Here is a 6,000-nt window from a genome sequence, read left to right on the forward strand (position 1 = left end):
AGCATATTATCATCACTCGGGGATTCATCTGCCTGGTGTTTTGTTTTACTTTAAAATAGTTGTTCAAATAGACTTTTTTTTTCCCCTTTGCATAGAGTTAGATATAGGCCATACCTAGTTTTCTCTGGGTAAAAGAACATTCAATTCCCATCATGAAGTCTATAAATATATTTCTACACAGGGGGTAAAGTCTGACAGGATACTATTCCCAGAGCTGTTGTGGATTTGCTGTGTGACCTTTGCCAAATTCTTAACCTTCCTGACCCTGGAGGGTTTTTTTGTTTTGCCTCTTTTAAAAAAAAATGGGAATGATGATCGTTTCTGTTATTTGATGAAGTTTGTGAAGGATTGTGTGGCTGCTGAAGAAATAGTGTGTTTCTGTCCCTAGATCTTCAACCTTGCCTCTTATGCTGAATGTGCTCTACGTGCCCTTCTTCGCTCTTGGCCAGTGGAAAGATTGGAGGGAAGAGGGTTTGGGGGCTTGCAAGGGTGTAAATGGAATAGTTTAATGGAATAATTTCCTCCCAAGGAAGAATGGCCAAAGAAACAAATACAAAATAAAAGGAAGGCTCAGGGGCAAGCTCCCAAATATACCCCCAAATCATAGTTGAGACCAGATGCTCTTAGCTTTTTCTGTGACCTAGACCTCTTGGACAGTCTGGTAAAGCTTATGATTCTTTCCTCATAATAATATTTTAAAATAAAATGTATAGGATTGCAAAGGAGATTAAATATATCAAAATACAGTTATCTAAATAATGAAAAACAAAAATAAACTGGCAGACCTGAAGTTTCGAACCCCTGGAAGAGTTAGAAGATATCTAACAGGGGCATCTATGTGGCTTAGTGGAATTGAGAGCCAGACCTACAGATGAGAAATCCTGGGTTCAAATCTGGCTTGAGACATTTCCTAGTTGTGGGACCCTAGGCAAGTCACTTAACCCTCCATTGCCTAGCCCCTTCCACTCTTCTGTTTTGGAATTAATACAATATTAATTCTAAGACAGAAGGAAGCTATTTTTAAAGACATCCAACCACTTCATTTTACAGATAGGAAATTAGAGTTCCATGGGCATCTTATGATTTAGCTGAGGTGATCCTGGTCTTAAGCATCAGGAGGATTTGAACCTAGGTCTTCTTACCCCAGAACCAGGGATTTTTCTATTGAACTATGACTCCATCCCTTCATATTAGAATTTGTTAATTACAAACATTGACTTCCTATTAGTTTTCTTCCCTATCAAAGTTCACATCTGATTTATCCCAAGTAAAAGATGTCTTAATTCTCTGGATCATCAGATACTGGTTATTTTGTTTAGACAAAACTTGAGGAATCTATAGGATATTAGAGGAATTAGAAAAATATAGGAATTTTAGAAGAAAATAAGAAATGTATGGAATTTGGAGCCAAAGGGGACTTTGGAGATGATTTATTCAACCATGTACGTTTACAGTTGGGGAAACTGAGGTCCAGAGAGATAAAGGGAAAAGTCTAAGTAACAGTTTGTATGTGACAGAACCAAGGATTTGAACCCAGGTCTCATGAAACAGAATCCACTTTCCACTGCATTTCTACATGATGGGTAATTGGCTCTGAATCTCCCCAAAATGCAGATGTCTTTAGTTTTGCAGTTGTAAGAATGAACCAAATCATATAAGAGGGGAATGAAGTTATGAATGTGAGACTATTTCAATAGGTACTGAGTCTATTGGAGTCTGTCACAATAAGGCCATTTATCACTCATTTGAGAGCTGAAAGACAAGGCAGGCAATGCAATCTCGAAGGAATGGAAAATTTGAATAGTTTTAATTCATGTACATCCTGCAGTGCCCTCTCCCCTCAAAGTTATGAGGCTCCCTTTTCCATTCCCTTGGTTTTCATTATTTGAGTTAAATACAAATGGATTTAAATAAGCAAAATACTAAACTCAATATGGCAGAAATCTTGTTCTTAGTGAATTCAATGAAGCCACCTTTAGATTTCATGCTTTCTGGCTGCCTTGTGCTGAGTTAGACAATGAATGAATAATGGGGTTGAATTAGGGGAGACATCCTTCTACAACCAAGGGAAAGAAGGAGAGACTTCATCCTGACTGTCCTGGCTCCTGGGTTTCCTTTGGAGGTGCCGAGATAAAAAAATATCCATTCTTCCCATTTTCTCTTTCTCTATATCTTTGCCCAGATTTGTTAGTATTAACCATTTTAATATTGCCTTTTAGACAGTGTAGGACAGTGGGAAGAACTAGATTTACAGTCAAAATACCTGGATTTGAGACTATTTAGTTATAACAAAACCTTGTTGAGAATTTATTTTATATCTTCGAAGTTCAATTGCCTATAAAACAACAATAATAATTGTATTACCTACTTCTCAAAAGCTGTTGTTAGTTTGTGTCCATATTTTGTAAACTCTAATGTGCTGTTCAAATATATTCTATTAGGCACAGCAGCAGAATTTGTTGAATTTTTAAACAGTTTCATGTCTTTCTATATTGCATTATTTGCCTGTGAACTAACAGAGAGATTGTTATTGTACTTTACTGCTAGACTTTGAGTTAGGAAGACCTATGGGTGAATCCTGTTGCTGCCATTTGGAGGCATCCTGGCATGGAGACAGTAAGGAAGGGGAATATGGGGGTGTGTATGGCTAGTGTACTGACTTTGAGTCAAGAAGACCTGAATTTGAATCTTGCCTTGGTCACTTTCTAACCCCGTAAATGACTTCCCCACTCTGAGTTTTCCTATCTGTAAAATGGGCATAATAACAGTACTTGCTTCATGGGGTTATTGTGAGGTAATTGTGAATTGTAAAGCATTTTGCAAACCTTAAAAAGTGTTATAACTACTATTATTTGTCAAATAGAGATAATAAAAGTTGTAGTAACTACTTCTAGGGTAGTTATGAGAATCCAGTAAGAAAAAAATGCCTTTGACATTTTTAAAGCTCTATATAAATGTTGGCTTAGAGATGCCCCTATACTATCTTCCTCTGTCCCACCTCTCTGCTTCCAAGGACATCAACATATGCTCAAAGAATACTAAGCAATTTTAATTGTTGTCAAAACATTACATAATTTGGAAGGGTAATCTTTCGGGGAAAGACCATATCAGATGATCATAGACCGGAAAGGACCTAAGAAAGAGGTTAAGTGACTTCCCCAAGATCACACAAATAGTAAGTAGCAGAGGTAAGATTTGGACTGAAATCCTCTGACTCCAAAGCCAACATCCCTTCCTCTTCATCACCCTGCCTCTATCTAATCAATGAATTGCCAAGCCAAATACAAAAAGGTTTTGGATTATCCCTAACCTTGCTTCCTCTTATTAGCAAGTACCACTGAGAGTTGGCTAAAGTTTGCATTTCACTGTGAAATGGATATTTTTCACTTAAGAGTATAAATGCAGGCTGCCTCTCATCTGTAATCTTCCTTCGATGCTTCTTCTTCCTGTAAACATGTGTGAATTCTCCCACACACGTACTCACCAAGTCAGGCTGGGCTTGGTTATTCTAGACGACAGGGTCACTTTCCATGTGTCTGTCAAAGGAACCAAACCACAAGCAGAATAAAGCCTCAAAACAAACCCCTCACCCCCTCCCTTTTGCAATCTGTTGTCTCCTCATCTGGGTATTTGTCAAAAGAGTAGACTGGGAGGTCAACCTCATTTCCATGCCTCCTCAGCAAACTGTCTGCAGTATAGTCACTGAGCTGTGTTTTAGGAGTTCCCATTATGTGGCTGTAATCAAGATGGCAACCAATATTTTCATCTTAGTTTGACCATCTAAAAGTCACTGGATTAACTATCAATAATATGGAATTAGGTCTTAATCAATAATACATGTAAAACCCAAATGGAACTGTGTGTCAGCTATGGGGGGTAGGGGGCTTGGGGGAGAGGGCAAGAACATGAAACATGTGACTATGGGAAAATATTCAAAATCAAAATTAAAATAAAAAAATATTAAAAAAAATAAAAGTCACTGGATTGGCCTCAGTCTCTATATACTTTCCCCGCTTAACCATTCCAATTCTAGTTTGAGTTCTAGAAATGTCTCCAGAAACAGAGGGTCTGGTAATAGATTACTTTAGAAAGATCTCCAATTTGTTTATCATGGGATCACCATTTTTTAAACATGTTTTATTTTTTTGGAAATTGGGTGACCAAATGGAGAATATGGATTTGTTCACCATCCAACTGGGCTACCTGGTGTCTGAACATCTTGGTGATGTTAGCTAAGCCACCTGGGAAGTGAGGTACCATATCTTAGGAATCCCTAGATGCTCCATGACTGGGTAGCTTTTGGTATGGATAGATGGAAGCATATCATAGGTCAAAAGCTCATCACATCCTCTTTCCCTATCCTCTCCTCACTTGTTTCTTGAACTCCAGTCAATTTCCTGGACTTTCAGCTCTCTCTTCTATATATATATATATATATATATATATACATATATATATATATATATATATATATATGAGAGAGAGAGAGAGACAGAGAGAGACAGAGAAAGAGAGAGACAGAGAGACAGAGAGAGAGAGAGAGAGAGATTAAATGACTTCTCCAAGATCACACAAATAATAAGTAGCAGAGAACTGAAATCCTCTGACTCCAAAGCTAAGATCCCTCCCTCTTCATCACACTTCTATCTAATGCAATATATATATATATATATATATATATATATATATATATACTCTAATTCTTTGAAGATTCCAACTTGCAATGAATGAATACAGGAAGGCAGTTTCTTCCTCTTTTCTCTTTGTGGCTGCTCATCAACAGAGTTGGCATGGACTGGTTCCTGTCAGTATTCCTTGGGTTGGGGGGTGGGAAGGTTCAGAAAGAGAAAGAGGAATGGGGAGGTTGGGATTCTTTTCAGCCTGTCCCATGTGATATTTTTCAAACTTGTTTTTGAAAACTGAAAAATCAAGTCAGGTTAGTGTCTGTCTATTCCAGAAGGGGTGTCAATGGGCTGCATCAGACACAGTGACACGGTGATCTTGACCTGCCCCAGGGTAGAAACAATTGCTGAGAGAGAAACATGGTTTTTGACCTGCAGAGATTTCAAGAAACAACACAAAAATACTGTGTCAGCCCTTGGTTCCAGCAGCCAGGGCTGATCAAAGACTCCGGTGCTCACCCTGACCTTAGGAATGCTACACCAACAGTCCCCACTAGGATTTTCTAGAGGGCTACATTCTAGTGGATGGTGAAAAGGGGGCACATAGTGTAGATGTATAATCAATGTCGTAAACTGGGGCTTCTATATTTTAAGCAGTTTTCCAATTAAAATGAGAAGGTTATCACTTTTATACTCTTTGCCCCCCTCTTACTTTTGACCCTGTGTTATTATATCCCTTCTACAGAGCCATAGGGAGGGTGAATGGCTCAAGGTGGATGAGTGCAGAATAAAGCCTGTGGCCCCTCGAAGTCTCTGCCAGCCTGTGGCCCTTCATTAAGGGAACATTCATCTAAATCTATAGAACAATAGATTGGGGCTTAGACTGGCAGCCAGATCAAAGACATCTAGGACCCAGGGCTTAAGCAGTTGCTAAAATAGAACAGGCAATCAGGAAGGTCCCAACTGTAGGTCTTAGGAAATAAAATTGTACAGCTGGATGCAAAATTGGAGGAATTTGGAGGCTAGGAGTAGGCAGAAATGTAGTCAAGCGAATAGAAGATGGAGATTCTGGCTGCCATAGTAGGACCCAGCCAGAGAGGTTGTGAACTGGAGGAGTATGCTAGGGCTATTTCAAACCCTTGTTAAATTTTCATTGGGAGTGTTTAGACCCCAGAAATGGGCCAATGCTACCAATCGGGACTTTATGGTTTTGTCGATTGCCTTGATTTAAGAAATGATGAAAATATGAATGATGCCGATAAAGTTTTAAAATGTGTCTTGCTAAATAAACATGGGGGTAGGGATAAAGTTGGAGGAATAGAGAGCCAGATGATAGAAGATCTAGCAAGAACAAGACAGGATTTTAGTTTCGAAGAAA

Source organism: Gracilinanus agilis, chromosome 2 (genome assembly GCF_016433145.1).
Source record: "Gracilinanus agilis isolate LMUSP501 chromosome 2, AgileGrace, whole genome shotgun sequence".
Taxonomy (NCBI): domain Eukaryota; kingdom Metazoa; phylum Chordata; class Mammalia; order Didelphimorphia; family Didelphidae; genus Gracilinanus; species Gracilinanus agilis.